Here is an 18,167-nt window from a genome sequence, read left to right as displayed (position 1 = left end):
AGTGGAATGAAGGCATGAAAGCAGGGAAGAAAAAAGAAAAGAGACTCAAAAAGTCTGAGGAAACTCTTAGAGAGCTCTCTGACGACATAAAGAGAACTAACATCTGCATCATAGGGGTTCCTGAAAAAGAAGAGAAAGAACAAGGGGTAGAGGCTTTGTTCAATCATATCATAGCTGAAAACTTCCCTAAATTGATGCAGGAGAAACTCTCACAAATTCAAGAAGCACAGAGAACTCCACTAAAAAGAAACCCAAAGAAACCTACACCAAGACACATCATAATTAAAATACCAAAGCTAAGTGATAAAGAGAAAATATTAAAAGCTGTGAGAGACAAAAAGGTTATCACCTACAAAGGAGACCCCATAAGGATGACATCAGACTTCTCAACGGAAACACTTGAAGCCAGAAGGGAATGGCAAGAAATATTCAAAGTAATGCAGAAGAAGAACCTACAACCAAGACTACTTTATCCAGCAAGGCTATTGTTTAGAATTGAAGGAGAAATAAAAATTTTCCCAGACAAAAAAAAACTCAAGGAATTCATTACAACCAAAGCAATGCTGCAGGAAATGTTGAGAGGCATGGTGTAAACAGATCAAAGTAAAAAAAAAAGAATATAGCAAAAGAGGAATACAGCTTTAAAGAATAAAATGGCAATAAACAACTACATGTCAATAATAACCCTAAATGTAAGTGGATTAAATGATCCAATCAAAGACATAGGGTAACTGCATGGATAAGAAAACAGGACCCATACATATGCTGTCTAAAAGAGACACGCCTTAAAACAAAAGATGCACATAGGTTGAAGGTAAAAGGATGGAAAAAAAACATTTCATGCAAATTGAAATGAAAAAAAAGCTGGGGTAGCAATACTTATATCAGACAAAATGGACTTTAAAACAAAGAATATAGTAAGAGATAAAGAAGGCCACTACATAATGATAAAGGGAGCAATCCAACAGGAAGATATAACTATTATAAATATATATCTACGCACCTAATATAGGAGCACCTAAATATATAAAGCAGACTTTGATGGATATAAAGACTAAGATCAACAGCAACACTATAATAGTAGGGGGTTTTAATACCCCACTAACATCACTAGATAGATTGTCAAGAAAGAAAATTAACAAAGAAACAGCAGAATTAAAGGACACACTAGATCAACTCAATTTAATAGATATCTACAGAACCTTTAACCCTAAAGCAGCAGAATATACATTCTTTTCAAGTGCTCATGGTACATTCTCTAGGATAGACCATATGTTAGGGCACAAAAGTGGTCTCAACAAATTTAAGAAGATTGATATTATATCAAACACTTTCTCTGACCACAATGGCATGAAACTAGAAATCAACCACAACAGAAAAGCTCAAAAATTCTCAAACACATAAAAACTAAATAGCAGGTTGTTAAATAACAAATGGATTAAGAATGAGATCAAAGAAATAAAAAATTCCTAGAAACGAATGATAACGAGCATACAACAACTGAAAATTTATGGGACACAGCAAAAACAGTCCTGAGAAGGAAATTCATAGCACTACAGGCACACTTTAAGAAGCTAGAAAAAGCTCAATTAAACAACTTAACCCTGCATCTAAAAGAACTAGAAAAATAACAGCAAGTAAAGCCTAAATGTAGTAGAAGGAAGGAAATAATAAAGATCAGAGCAGAAATAAATGACATAGAGACTAAAGAAACAATACAGAGGATCAATGAAACTAGGAGCTGGTTTTTTGAAAAGGTAAACAAGATTGATGAACCTTTAACTAGACTCACCAAGAAAAAGAGAGAGAGGACTCAAATAACTAAAATTAGAAATGAGAGGGGAGAAATAACAACTGAAACAACAGAAATACAAAATATTGTAAGAAAATACTATGAAGAACTGTATGCCAAAAAACTAGACAACCTAGATGAAATGGACAAATTCCTTGAAACATACAATCTTCCAAAAATCAGTCTGGAAGAATCAGAAAACCTAAACAGACCAATTACACCAAATGAGATCAAACAGTTATCAAAAAACTCCCAACAAAGAAAAGTCCTGGGCCAGATGGCTTCACAAGTGAATTCTACCAAATATTCAAAGAAGAACTAGCTCCTATCCTTCTCAAGCTATTTCAAAAAATTCAAGAGGAAGGAAGATTTCCAAGCTCTTTTTATGAGGCAAGCATAATTCTGATTCCAAAACCAGGCAAAGACAACACAAAGAAAGAAAATTATAGGCCAATATCCCTGATGAATATAGATGCTAAAATCCTCAACAAAATATTAGCAAACCAGATCCAACAATATATGGAAAAAATCATACACCATGATCAACTGGGATTTATTCTGGGGAGGCAAGGCTGGTACAATATTCACAAATCTATCAATGTTATTCATCAAATAAATGAAAGGAAGGAGAAAAACCACATGATCATTTCAATAGATGCAGAAAAAGCAATTTATAAAATCCAGCACCCATTTATGATCAAAACTCTCAGCAAAGTGGGAATACAGGGAACATACCTCAACATGATAAAAGCCATCTATGACAAACCCACAGCCAACATCATACTCAATGGGCAAAAATTAAAAGCAATCCCCTTAAAATCAAGAACAAGGCAGGGGTGCCCCCTTTCACCACTCTTATTCAACATAGTCCTGGAAGTCCTAGCCACAGTAGTCAGACAAGAAGAAGAAATAAAAGGCATTCAAGTTGGAAAAGAAGAAGTAAAACTATCATTATTTGCAGAAGATATGATATTGTATATAGAAAATCCTAAAGTCTCAGTCAAAAAACTACTGGACCTCATAAATGAATTCAGCAAGGTGGCAGGACATAAAATTAATACTCAGAAATCAGAGGCATTTTTATACACCAACAATGAACAATCAGAAAGAGAAATTAAGGAAGCCATCCCCTTCACTATTACAACCAAAAAAATAAAGTACCTAGGAGTACATTTAGCCAAGGAGACTAAAGACTTGTACTCGAAAAATTATAAAACATTGATAAAAGAAATCAAGGAAGATACAAACAAGTGGAAGCATATACCATGCTCATGGTTAGGAAGAATAAACATCATTAAAATGTCTATATTACCCAAAGTAATTTATAAATTCAATGCAATACCAATTAAAATACCAGTGACATACTTTAAAGATATAGCTCACATACTCCAAAAATTTATATGGAACCAAAAGAGAACACGAATAGCCTCAGCAATCTTAAAAAAGAAGAATAAAGGGGGAGGTATCACACTTCCTGATATTAAGCTATACTGCAAGGCCATTGTACTCGAAACAGCCTAGTACTGGCATAAGAACAGGCATATAGATCAATGGAACAGAACAGAGAACCAAGAAATAAACCCACAGTTCTATGGACAACTGATATTTGACAAAGGAGGTAAGGGCATACAATGGAGTAAAGACAGCCTCTTTAATAAATGGTGTTGGGAAAATTGGACAGCAACCTGCAAAAAAATGAAACTAGACCACCAACTTACATCATTCACAAAAATAAACTCAAAATGGATAAAAGACTTAAATGTAAGGCGTGAAACCATAAGCATCTTAGAAGAAAACATAGGCAGTAAGCTCTCTGACATCTCTCGCAGCGATATATTTGCTGATTTATCTCCACGGGCAAGGGAAATAAAAGACAGGATAAACAAATGGGACTATATCAAACTAAAAAGCTTTTGCATGGACAAAGACAATAAAAACAGAATAAAAATACAAACTACACAATGGGAGAACATATTTCACAGTATGTCTGATAAGGGGTTAATAACCAAAATTTATAAAGAACTTGTAAATCTCAACACCAGAAAAACAAACAATCCAATCAAAAAATGGGCAAAAGAAATGAATAGACACTTCTCCAAAGAGGATATACAGATGGCCAATAGGTATATGAAAAAATGCTCAACATCATTAATCATTAGAGAAATGCAAATTAAAATCACAATGAGATATCACCTCACACCGGTCAGAATGGCGCTCATCAACAAAACAACACAGAATAAGTGCTGGCGAGAATGTGGAGAAAAGGGAACCCTCCTGCATTGCTGGTGGGAATGCAGACTGGTGCAGCCTCTGTGGAAAATAGTATGGAGATTCCTCAAAAAATTGAAAATCGAACTGCCTTTTGACCCAGCCATCCCATTTTTAGGAATATACCCCAAGGACACTATAGAACTGTTCCAGAAGGAGAATTGCACCCCCATGTTTATAGCAGCATTGTTCACAATAGCGAAGATCTGGAAACAGCCCAAGTGTCTGTCAGAGGACGAGTGGATTAAAAAGCTTTGGTACATATATACTATGGAATACTACTCTGCCATAAGAAATGATGACATTGGATTATTTACAATAACATGGATAGACCTTGATAACATTATACGGAGTGAAATAAGTAAATCAGAAAAAAACTAAGAACTATATGAACCAATGCATAGATGGGACATAAAAATGAGACTCAGAGACATGGACAAAAATGTGATGGTAACAGGGAGTGGGGTGGAGGGGTGGGAAGGGGTGAGGAAGGAGACGGAGGGAGTGGGGGGAGGGTAGGGGCACAAAGAAAACCAGATAGAAGGTGACGAAGGATGATTTGACTTTGAGTGAGGGGTATGCAGCATAATCAAAGGTCAAAATAATCTGGAGATGTTTTCTCGGAACATATGTACCCTGATTTATCAATGTCACTGCATTAAAATTAATAAAAATAAGATTAAAAAAACTAAGGGGGAAAGTGCATTAAGGAGAGGAATGCTGTACATGTTGGGGATGGTACAGAGAGAATAACATCTCTTAGAAGAACTAGAGATTGGAGAATTTGATTGGAGAAAAGCAGCTCAGTCCTTTTAACAGAAGAAAATTTGACAAGAATTGCTTCTGATGTTGAGAAAATTTTAGTTTTTGCGGCAAAAGATAAAAGAGACTCTTATCTTATGGCTGTTAATATGCTCTGTGAATTAAGAGATGACGTTATGTGCTGAAGAAGAGGGGAAAGGGTAGGAGCAGGAGATGAGGAAGAATATGGAGAGAATGAGGAATATTTGAAAGTGTTCCTATAGAGAATGTCAAGAACGTGATGATAAAAACCAGGCAGGATTTCCAGGTAGCGCTGAAAATCCTGTTAACTAAAGTTGAAGATCTTAAACTTATAGAGGACAGAATCACTGGATTAAACTTTTTTTTTTTACTTTATGATTGCGAATCATGAATACAGAAGAGTTCTTAAAATATATATTTCTAATTAAACAAATATTTCTAAGGCTAATCACTACAGTTACCTTCCTACCATATAATAAGACTAGAGAACGCTTTCATTGAATTTACTTGTTCAACATGTCATTATTATTATGTATTTTAATATTGTGTTTTAACTGCATAATACACTATCATTTTATAGAATAAGTGTTAGTGTATATTTACCCATGGATTTATCACTTTCTCTATTCTCCACTCCTTTTATTTTAAGCCTTTCACTTGGGCTACCCTCCTTTCATAAGGCTATGCTGGTGCAAATACTTACTCCCTATCTGTTTGATTAAAAATGATCTTATTTCATTTTTATTTTTAAATTTTTTTTTCAAGGTAGAGAACTCTAAATTAGTGAGTGTTTTCTTTCAGTCCTTTGGAGATATCATTCCACTGCTTTCTGGCTTTCATTGTTGGTATTGAGAAGTCAACAGCTTAGCAGTTGCTCCTTTAAAAGTATTCTGACATTTTTCTCTGGCAGCTTTCAATATTGCTCTTCTTCTCTGATGTTATGCAGTTGTAAAGTACCTAGGTATGGAGTCATAATTATTCTCTTTAAGATTTGACTGGTTTTTGAATCTTTGAATTTCTGTGTTTAGTCAGTTCTGCAAAATTCTCAGTCATCATTTCTTTAAATATTACTTCTGCTCCTATTCTCTCTCTCCTCAAAATAAAATACATTCTGTCTTCCTCCATGACATTTAATTTTTTCATTTCTATATTTTTGTCTCTCCATGATTTATTCTGCATTTTTTTTCTCATTCATATTGCCATCCACCTTCCCATTAGTCCTCTGGCTAATTTGCCATTAAATCCAGACATTAAGTTTAATTTGAGCTACATTTCATTCCTCATTGCTAAAAGTTTTACCTGACTCTTTTTCAAGGTCAAGTTTTAGACTTTTCTGGGTTTGTATTTATTTCTTTATTTTTTTTAGTTTTTTAATATATATATTTTTAATTTAGAAATTAAATTTAATGGGTTGACATTGGTCCGTAAGAACACATAAGTTTCAGGTAAACATCTCTATAGCATTTGAACTGTTGATTGCATTGTGTGCCCATCACCCAAAGTCAAATCATTTTCTGTATTTATTTCTTTGGAGAAAGCAAGCATAAATGTTTATAATTTGTATTCAGTGATTTCAATTTGTAAGTCTTTGTAGACCTATTTCTTCTGTTATTCCTAATGTTTTCTCCTCGTGATATTCTGTTGCCTTGTGTACTTGATTCTATATTTGATTAAATACTTTTCACTTTCTCTGAAAAATATTTTTGGAAACTCCTTGAAGCTTAGCATCAAGTTATCTACCACCAAAGAGGATCTGAATTTACTTCTGCCTGGAAACCAAGGGCACTAGCAGTCTAGAACCACCTTAAAACAAATTTTTGGCTTGAGGTTTTCCTAGACCCCTCAGGATATGTGCACCCACTTTGCAAATCTGCACAAAGTTTGGCCTTTGGCCACTTTTCAAAAAGTAATGTTTTTCCTTTCTTTTTTTCTTTTTCTATGTGCAGTTTCAAGGCAACCTTTCCAGCGGTTTCTTTCTGACTGCTCTTTCCTAGCAAATCTAGCCTTCTGTGTTCATGGCTTAATATGAGGAGAGTCTCTTATTAGAATCTGCAGACTCTGCCAGTCGCTCAGTAGTAGAGTGTTGGCCCAGCATATGGACCACCATGAAAAGTAACCCATTATGGCCAATAAATAAAAGGTTTAACCAAGGAGCTCACAGGAGGCTATCTAGAATCTTCTCTTAATCTCCTCCAGCCTTCACACTACCACCAACCCTGGACCAGAGAGGGCAAGGCCCATGGACACCTAAGCACTGACCCATCATTGTCATGGTGGTTACAAATACTGCATCCAAGAAGCTAAATAACAGACCAGTTAATAGAGAAAGGGTTATGGCCACAGACTCAGTAAATATCCAAAAACAGTACTGCCAAAGGCAAATATATCTCTAGATGTACAACTGTGGATACAATGTGAGATGACCAGTGGAGAAGAGATTGCTTCTGAGGAATGTCCTTTAATGTGAGTGCTCACAAATTAAGCCAAAAGAAAATAACAAGGACCACAAGCAAAACCGCAACAGGCTACAGGGGCAAAACAAAAAGTAATGTTGCAAACACCATCATGCCCTGCTGAGTGCGGTCCAGCAGGGCTCCCAGGGTTTAGGTTAGCATTAATCATTGCTCCTAATTGCTGTCAGTTAACTCTCCAGAGCCCGCTCCAGGATAAGTCATCATCCCATGAAATATGTTGTCTTCCCTCATAATGCATTTTCTGTCTTGCCAGTAACAGAATCTGTGGCTTTGGTGTTCTTTTACAGAAACACTGATCAAATTACCCTAAGACCTTCTTTTGTGTTTCTGAGTTACTGAGTGGAACTCCAGAAACAAACGCTGACATTATCCTCAAATACAGTACATGATTTTCCAAGACTGCTCAGGAGCCAATATTTCTCAGTCATTTCAGGCTTGGCCATTGGTAAAGGCACAGTCTACTTGACGTCCTGTTCTCTGGCCACTAGGTTACACAGGCCACATAAAATCTCCTAACCTCTAAAACAGTTCCAGTAAAAGCCCTTTATAACCACAGCATCCTGCACTCTCCCCTGGAAATGTAAACAGGCCACGTTTCTCTGAGTCTCCTCCCTGCACAGTGCAGACTCCTTTCCCAACCTTATAAGTCTCATTGTGATTTCCATTCCATTCAACCCCTTCACTTAAGAAACCTATTTCATTAAGTGCTTAAGGAAAAAAAATCACATCCCTCTTTTCTCCAGTACATTTCAGTATTTTGCAACATTCTAGAAGTTCTTTCTAGTGGCATCCAGAAAAGCTATTATTTAGAATAGATATAAGAGTAGACACTCTAATAATTATGTAGCTCATTCTCCTAATTTTACAATTTTAGAAACTGAATTTATAGTTTAAATGACTTGTCCAAGATCAACAGTGTCAGAATCAAGCGTAGTGTTCATTCTGGTTGTTTTCTTCCATATCACTCATACCTTACAATTTGAAATTTTTAATTTTCTTTATACTGCCAGGATTCTTACAACTCTTCATTTTCCTACAAATACTTGTTTACATGCTGTTGGGCAAACAAATGTGTTACAAGTGTGTTAGGCTTGCTTGCTTGTACTTTGCCTAATTGGTGCATGAGCACGGGGCAGCATCATGTGTGTATAGTCCAGGGGTCCCTAAACTATGGCCCGAGGGCCACATGCGGCCCCCTGAGGCCATTTATCCGGCCCCCCCGCCGCACTTCCGGAAGGGGCACCTCTTTCATTGGTGGTCAGTAAGAGGAGCACAGGATGCATCTGGAGTACTGTATGTGGAGGCGCCGCAAAGCGCGGTGTTGCTCACGTACAGTATTACTTCCGGTGATGCGGGACTTACACGTCACAGCTCTGGAAGCATGTCATATCACTTGCTACAGCTAGCAGTGACAAATATGGAACCGAATATTGACCATCTCATTAAGCAAAAGTAGGCTCATAGTTCCCATTGAAATACTGGTCAGTTTTTAAATTTACTTGTTCTTTATTTTAAATATTGTATTTGTTTCCGGATTTTTTTTTACTTTAAAATAAGATATGTGTGGTGTGCATAGGGATTTGTTCATAGTTTCTTTTATAGTCCGGCCCTCCAATGGTCTGAGGGACAGTGAACTGGCCCCCTGTGTAAAAAGTTTGGGGACCCCTGGTGTAGTCTATGTAAAGCTGCAGGTGCTTGTCCTCAGGACCATTTTTTGCTATTGTTTGTCAAAGAAGAGGTCTCTCCACCCCCACCTGTTGACTTGTCAGACCAAAGAGAGAAAGGGAAGCAGTTTTTCCTATCTGCTTGCTTGTGCGCCATTGTGAGACTCTAATAAATGGAATGGCCCACCATCCTCTGGCTCCACAGTTCCTTTATTGTCTGCCCAAATCCAATGTGAACCTGCATGGCCACGGCCACTAGCCTTACACATGCTTTTCCTGCATCTTTACAGAAAAAAATAATTATATATTTAAAAATATATATAGGACTAACAGAAGCTGACAACTGAATATTCATAAAGTCAATCTGTCTTTCGTTTGACCTTGAAGTGTCAGTATTATTTAATGTAAAGATATGACTATGATAGCACAGCAGATGCTGCCAAATAAAAAAAATTGCTGCAATGAGCTTTTTATGAAATATTGAGGCTAAGCAGAAAAGCAGTGAGTGCCTCTGACAAAAATACTCTCGGTCACTCCCCTCACTAAATCACGACATGCAGGCTGTAGCTACTCTGGGCTTTCTATCTCCAGCAATGACATCCTGAGTGTGCTTCTCTGGGAAAGAGCCAACATCGAGAAATGACCTTTGTATTGCAGATTGTGAGATCATCTTCATTCTCACAGGTTTACAATCAAAACAAAGGGTTTGTTTTTGTGGGTTTTTAAAATGACAAGAACTTTGTAAGAATGTAAACAAGATATCATACTTAGCGGGAAAGGAAACGGTGGATTTTCTACTTGCAGCTGCGTGTCAGTCACATCTTGGAAGCCCCCTGCATGCTCTCTCTTCTACTGCAGTCCTAGTCAGTCGCCATCCTCCTCTCAGGTGGAAACATCACACTCATAGAGAAACACAGTTCATTATTCAGTTGAAACCTTTGACCTACCACTCAGTGAGGTTAGCCTCACTTCAGAGAAAGAAAAGGAAATCATAACTAGAGATGCCACAAGGGATGACCACAGTGTGCTATTGTGCATAAGGAGTGTGATGGTAAAGACCACCTGAGGGGCTTTCAGCTCTTCTTGTGTCACCTGATTGGGCACCCTCTATCAGATGACATTTACTGGGCAGCCAGGAGGGGCTGAGATCACAGTCACTGTTCTGCTAAGGGACTCAAGCGTAAACAGCCGTCCTCAGGGACAAGTTTAGGAGATAAGGGGTATATTGCATTCATTTGTGAATACAGAAATCCAAAGGTTTCTCCATTCAGTGGCCTGGAGCAGTGGCTGGGGTGGAATGAGGCACACAGTCCAGCTATAGTTCAAGGACACTCCGTGACGACACCATGGTAACCTCTGGTTTCACTGACTGCAATGGCCCCAGTGTTCTATTCCTGGCACAATACTCACTGCTGGCCAGGACTCATTTCTCCCTATTCAGTTCAAGTTGTAGTCACATAATAAAATGCACAGTGACAAGATTTCCTGAGGCTTTCAGATGCATTAGCTTGGTAGGCTACGAGTTGCTACATTTCTAGGTCCAGTTGTTAAAGGAAAGCACCTATTGCTCCCAGACTCCAGTTGGAATCCAAACAGATGCTATTTAGTATTAGTTACTCAGGAGGCAGCTAAAGATTATTTCAGGCCCTGGCCAGTGGCTCAGTAGATAGCGCTTCAGCCTGGCATATGGATGTCCCTGGTTCGATTCCCAGCCAGGACACACAGGAGAAGCGACCATCTCTACTTCTCCCCCCCCACCACTCTTCTCCTTCTCTTCTTCTTCTCCTCCTACAGCCAATGGCTTGAGTGGTTTGAGTGTGGCCCTGGGCGCTGAGGATAGCTTGGTTGATTCGAGCATGTCAGCCTCAGAAGCTAAAAATAGCTTGGTACTTGAGCACTGGCACTAGACAAGGGTTGCCAGGTAGATACCAGTCGGGGCATATGCAGGAGTCTGCCTCACTATCTCCCTCCTCTCACTTTAAAAAAAGAAAAAGAATGGCCCTGGCCAGTTGGCTCAGTGGTAGAGCGTTGGCCTGGCGTGCAGAAGTCCCGGGTTTGATTCCGGGCCAGGGCACACAGGAGAAGCGCCCATCTGCTTCTCCACCCCTCCCCCTCTCCTTCCTCTCTGTCTCTCTCTTCCCCTCCCGCAGCCAAGGCTCCACTGGAGCAAAGATGGCCCGGGCGCTGGGGATGGCTCCTCGGCCTCTGCCCCAGGCGTTAGAGTGGCTCTGGTCGCAACAGAGCGATGCCCCGGAGGGGCAGAGTATCGCCCCCTGGTGGGCAGAGCGTCGCCCCCTGGTGGGCGTGCCGGGTGGATCCCGGTCGGGCGCATGCGGGAGTCTGTCTGACTGTCTCTCCCGTTTCCGGCTTCAGAAAAATACAGAAAAAAAAATTTTTTTTAAAAAGAAAGAAAGAAAAAAAATATTATTTCCTTTATTTATACAAAATAATACATTTAGAATACCAACCAGGTCCCAGACTTGATGCTCAGCCCTGGTTTCTACAGATATAAATAAGACCCAGCCAGGAAGGTCTCCCAGGTCAGTGAGGACAGAGAGGAGCACACCTGTAATACAGGATGGTGAGTGCAAGATTAGAGATAAGCACAGAGTCCTCAGAGAAAGAGGAACGATTAAAAAAAAAAGAGGGGAAGGAGGTCAAAGGGCAGGAATTACAGGCAAAAATTAAAATATAAGCAAAGTAAAGGAGCTTGAAGCAGAATGCTGTGCGCCTGTAGTTGCCTTGGACAAGACATCATATCTGTGTGATGACAGCGATGGTGACCGACCAATAGCTAGGAAGTGAGACAGAAAACAGGTCATGGAGAAATTCTCGTCTTTGTCCGGAGCTTTATTCTACAGGCACTGAGGAGCCACTGAAGGCTTCAAGCAGGGGAGGGACCGAGTCAGTTTGTCCTCCTGAAAGGTTACTCTGGCCACAGTGTGGAGGAGAGGTCTGCTCAAGGGGATGAGATGAAAGGGAGGAAGAACAGTTAGGAGCTTATTTCAAAAGTGAGATGAGTAATGAAGGTTTGCCTCCTGACTCCTTAGAGAGCTGACCCCCAAGTGTGGAAACCAGAGGTATCCCCATCTGTGCACAGAGCACTGAACTCACTGTAACAAAATGACTGTGTGACGTGTGGCAAACGTACCCTTAGTGTGTCCTCGTAAAGCATATGGAAGCCAGGGGAGAAAAGGTTCAGAAATGCCATCCATACCCTTACTCCCTGCCAGTCTCTTCTCCAGCCGCCTAGGTTTGCTTCTGACCCCATTGCACAAACGCCCAGCCTGACTCACACCTAGCTACAGCCTTGCTGGCTTCTCTTACATGAAGAGGCTCTACCCCATCCATGTCTGCCTCTGCTAGCTTCTGAGGACCAGCTTCTCATCTGCCTCCTGGTCGTTGTCATTTCTGCCCCTTTCTAAATACACCTGCTGAGTTGGCCCCTCCATACCAGCTCAATACTACGGCTGTTCCAACTCAGCGCAATTGAAATGCTGGGCGGGGTGAAGAGTAAACTCGAGGCCCATTACAGAGAGAAATGCATCGTTTCCTACCTCTAGTCAGATATCCTCGGAGATGCAGCCCCACAGGGAGAGAGGCTAAAGGTTGTGAGCGTTGGCAGGCAAGTCCAGTTTCCTTTAAGTCATCCAAGACTGGAAATTATTTTCTCTTCATGCCCTAAGAGGTGCTGTCCTTCAAACTTCTCCAACGCAAACCCGGTGTGGTCTTCAGCTGTCCCCATCCTGCTGAGCGGGCCGCCCCAAGGCTCAGCGGCTCGCCCGGACCCTGCTGAGAGCAGGTTCTTCCTGGGCTGCAGACTCCTCGTTGCCAGGTGACAGCCACGGTCATGCTGTCGGCACCGCTAGTCTCCCCTAGTGACAACACAAACCTCTCTCCTCCTGTACAGCCTTTATTGAAAAACCAAAGAGAAAGAAAAGGTGCTCAGGCACATTCTTGTATACTTTTAGTTCTTTTCTCACTTCTCAACTTTAAAGAGAACCAAAAAGACAAAACTCTGCACGCCGCCTCCTTCCCGCTCCCTGCCGGGCGCCCTCCGCTGTGCTTCCTGGGTGCCGGCTGAGGGGCCGGGGCTCCCACAGGCCGTGTGCCTTCCCACTTCCGTCATTGTAGCTGCTGCTCTACTTTCCATTTTTTTCCTTAGACTATAAAATACTTGAAGAAACTGTGACTGTTTCCATTGTCTTCAGTCCTAGTAGAGTGTCTGGAAATCCACAGTTTCTCAATTTACGCTGGTCGAACAAATGCACAGTGGCTACCTCCAACAGCATGAGCAGATGACCGTTCAGTTAGCCATGCCCCAAGGCATACTGAGGGGCGAACCCTGGGACGCCCGTGACCTATAGGCTGCAGCTTGTGTGGAGAACACTCTGGCTTGGAGATCAATATTTTTCTTTCTGGAAGAGTTGTAATACTAGGCCAGTGTCCCTGAATAGCAGGTGTTTTTAAAGAAACTAATCAAAAGAACAGAAAATTCTGCACAGCTACTGGAAAGTAAGAACAAGGAAACGTGCACCCTCTAATAAGAAGTCAGCATGTACTTTGCAGAAATAGCATCCACGGTGATTTTAAGTTACCAAGACTTGGGCTGATGCTGGAAAAAATTGCAAAAGGCAATTTGCTCTCATGCCCTCTCTTCTCCCTACTGGCATCAGCCCTGCCGCAGTTTCTGCCCTGGGGCTCATGACACTGAAAAACATTCACAGCGATATGGAACTTGTGGGAAGGTCAGGACAGTCTGGTCACATCAGGCCTGGCATAAAGCACATGGACCCGGAACTAGGGGGCCATCCTGGCTGTACCAGTACAGACCCTACAGGGTGCCCAAAGGGCACAGTTACCTTTAGACATGATTTAGACAACAGTGGGTGTCAGCTCACATCCAGCATCCCAGGGAGAGTGACTGGCAGAGTGAGGAGCTCTACAGATCCCACTACCCAGGCGAACTGGTGGAAATTATTTTTTAAAAAAACAAACAGGCCCTGGCCGGTTGGCTCAGTGGTAGAGCGTCAGCCTGGCATGCGGGGGACCCAGGTTCGATTCCCGGCCAGGGCACATAGGAGAAGCGCCCATTTGCTTCTCCAACCCCCCCCTTCCTCTCTGTCTCTCTCTTCCCCTCCCGCAGCCAAGGCTCCATTGGAGCAGAGATGGCCCAGGCGCTGGGGATGGCTCCTCGGCCTCTGCCCCAGGAGCTAGAGTGGCTCTGGTCATGGCAGAGCGTCGCCCCGGAGGGGCAGAGCATCATCCCCTGGTGGGCAGAGCGTCGCCCCTGGTGGGCGTGCCGGGTGGATCCCGGTCAGGCGCATGCGGGAGTCTATCTGACTGTCTCTCCCCGTTTCCAGCTTCAGAAAAATACAAACAAACAAACAACCATTTAAAGCCTCAGGAAATGGTCCTAAGAGCAAACACTAAATGAAACATCTATTTAAGAAAATCTATGAAAATTCAGTTAAAAATGGTGAGGTCTATGGAATTTTCTCCCCACTCTCAGTTTAGTAAGGTGAAGATTCCACCCTCCAGATTACTACAGCCTAGAGCACAATGCTCCCTCTTCCCCCAGCTCTGGGTCAGGACGTTTTCTTTCCTGAAAGCAGGACTTCTGTGTTTCTCCACCTGCCCCAGAAACAAAGTCTCAGGTGAGTGGGGGCTCACTTCTGCACAGTCCCTACCTGTGAAACAGAGGCTCTGCCTTGAATGCAAAGGCCAAGAACAAGGGGGACCTGGTGTCCTCGCCCTGGCTCATGAAGCAGCGGTCCATGCCAGAACAGGCAAGACAAGGGGCCCTCTGACTGCTTCCCCTACCACTCACCGAGCGCTGAGCTCCTAGAACAGGGCTGTCTCACAGAGAAGAGCTTGCTATTGCTCCTACTCCCACCTCTAAGGCCCTGATTTAGAGATTTTTGTGTTAAAGGAGAAGCAGATTGTGAAACAGATAGCTCCTAATCTCTTCCCAAAGGAATTGACTTCATTTGCAAGGGAGCATGGAGAAATTTAAATCTAAGGCTCTCTCAAGAACAGTGGAGGTTGTACTGAAAGGTAATGAGAGATTCATGATTCTAATGAAGATATAGCCTAGACTGTAGGCCAGCTAGTTTACAGGAAGGGTGTAGAAGAGAGCAGGGGGTCAGAACAGACATCAAGCATGGACCTCAGAACTCTCCATCGAAGGAGCCACAATTTGATTGGATTATTTTGCATCTAAAATTTCCAGTCTCTACACTTACCCCACCCCCACCAATATTATGAAACATTCAAATAGCAATATCTGACCCACACACAAGGGAAGAAATGTAGGCAACACAAACTGCCTGTGAGAACAACTAGATGATGGATTTAACAAGAAATAATCTTAAAATAGCCTTCACAAATATGTTCACAGAACTAAGGGGAAATATTATGAAAGTAAAGGAAGTTTGTACCAAAATAGAGAATATAAATGAAGAAATCAAACTTATATTAAAAAAAAGAACTAGCCCTGGCTGGTTGGCTCAGCGGTAGAGCGTCTGCCTGGCATGTGGGGGACCGGAGTTCGATTCCCGGCCAGGGCACATAGGAGAAGCGCCCATTTGCTTCTCCACCCCCCCCTTCCTCTCTATCTCTCTCTTCCCCTCCCGCAGCCAAGGCTTCATTGGAGCAAAGATGGCCCGGGCGCTGGGGATGGCTCCTTGGCCTCTGCCCCAGGCGCTAGAGTGGCTCTGGTTGCAGCAGAGCGACGCCCCGGAGGGGCAGAGCATCACCCCCTGGTGAGCAGAGCATTGCCGCTGGTGGGCATACTGGGTGGATCCTGGTCGGGCGCATGCGGGAGTCTGTCTGACTGTCTCTCCCCGTTTCCAGCTACAGAAAAATACAAAAAATAAATAAAAAAATTAAAAAAAGAACCAAATTGAAATTCTGAATTAAAAAATATAATAACTGCCTAAAAATATTTTTAAAAACAAGGACAAAATCTTGAAAGTGGCCAGAAAAATAGGACTGTCCTTTACAAGGGGACCTTCTAACATTGATAACTAACTTCCAAAGAAACAACGCAGCCAGAGGCAGCAGGACTGTGTTCAGAGCACTCAAAGGAAGACAGACACTGTCAACCGAGAACCCTTCTTATAACCGACAGAGCTATTTTTCAAAACTGAAGGCAAACTAAAGACTTCCCCAGATAAACAAAAACTGAGAGAATTTATTGCTAGCCGATCCACCTTACTAGAAATACTAAAGAAAATTCTTTAGGCTAAAAACAAGTGACCTAGGACAATTCAAACGCACGCGCGCACACACACACACACACACACACACACACACACCTAAAGAATACCAGTAAAGGTAATTTTGTAATTATAAAAATATGTTTTTAAAATCTCTCCTAAAACCCTGGCCAGGGAGCTCAGTTGACTGAAGTGTCATCCTGATTCGCCAAGGTAGTGGGTTCAGTTCCTGTGAGGCACGTACAAGAGTCAACTAATGAGTGCATGCATAGCAGGAACAACAAACTGATGTTTTTCTTTCTCTCTCTCTCTCACACTCATTCACTCCTTCTCTCTCTCCCTCCCCTCTCTCTTTCTAAAAAATCAATCAATAAAAATTTAAAAATAAAATCTCTCCTAAAATTATAAAAAATCTTTCCTTGCCAATATCCCTCCAGACATAGCAGCCTCCTTACTTGTCTCCAGATACATCAAACATGCTCCCAACTTGGGACCCCTGTACTTGTTTCCCGAGTGTGGGAGGTTCCTGTAGCAGATATTTACATGACTAGTTCCCTTATTTCCTCCAGGCTTCTGATCATATGTTAACTTATTAGACAGGTCTTTCTGGATGAGTCTTTACAAAATAGCAAGCCCCCACTACCAATCTGTCTTATCCTAGCTCCCTTTTCTGCTTTCTCTTTCTCCATACTACTTACTAGTATCTGACACACTATACATGCACTTGTTTGTAAATTACCTCTCCTTAATACAACGTAAACTCTATGAGGACAAAGGCCTGGGGTTTTGTCAGTATCTCTCTGATGCCTAGAACAGTCTAGACCTCAGTATCTGCTCAATAAAATATTGTTGAATGAATAAATGAGTGAATGAACAAACCAGAATCAGCAACCACAATTGGGTCACTGAATCCTAAGTGTCTGTGAGTATACCTATATATTATAATCACCACTGAATAAGACTGAAGCTGATGCTTCTATACATAGAATACCACACTCTGCCCCCTTCCTACCCACCCCATTGCTACCCTACAGGCATTGGTTTCACCTGACTTATACTGAACCCCTGCTAAAATAATTAAGTTGTGATTTGCTAGGTTTAAGGTATAATTTATTTTAGGTGCCCATGAATTTTTATTGTATTCAATAAGGATTGCTCAGTGTTTAGCATATATGTTTACTATAGTATTGTGTCAAGAGCACTGGAGCTACAGATATTAGAATAATTATGAAGTTTAGAATCTAATTTACAATGTCCAGAAAGGACAGCTAGAGATTTAAAAGACTTCAAAACTCAAAGAAATGCAATTATGGTCAAATCAGAGGTGGTGAAGATTATATCTATAGATTATATCTATAGATTATATCTATACATTAATCTATAATCTATAGATATATCTATAGAAGATTATATCTATAGGTCTTCTCCCCACCATCAGTAGTAGTCTACTGCTGGCCTATACCAGCTCCTGAAAGCCAATAGATTTATCAAAAACTTTGCAAGCTAGCCTGACCAAGTGGTGGCACAATGGACAGAGCATCGGACTGGGATGGGGAGGACCCAGGTTCAAGACTCCAAGGTTTCCAGCTTGAGTGCAGGCTCATCTGGTTTGAGCAAGGCTCACCAGCTTGAGCCCAAAGTTGCTGGCTCGAGCAAGGGGTCAGTCGGTCTGCTGTAGCCCCTCAGTCAAGGCACATATGAGAAATCAATCAATGAACAACTAAGGTGCCGCAACAAAGAATTGATATTTCTCATCTCTCTCCCTTCCTGTCTGTCCTTATCTGTCCCTCTCTCTGACTCTATCTCTGCCACACACAAAGAAAACTTTGCAAGCCAGTTGTTAAACACAACTACATGTATTATTAAAATTAAATTATTTAAACTTAAATTAAATAATATTAAAAGCAAAGGTAGCAAAATATGTAAAATCATCACTTTCTTATGATTTTATTACATCATACTACCA

Source organism: Saccopteryx leptura, chromosome 4 (assembly GCF_036850995.1).
Source record: "Saccopteryx leptura isolate mSacLep1 chromosome 4, mSacLep1_pri_phased_curated, whole genome shotgun sequence".
Taxonomy (NCBI): Eukaryota; Metazoa; Chordata; class Mammalia; order Chiroptera; family Emballonuridae; genus Saccopteryx; species Saccopteryx leptura.
Note: the sequence above shows the minus strand (reverse complement) of the source record.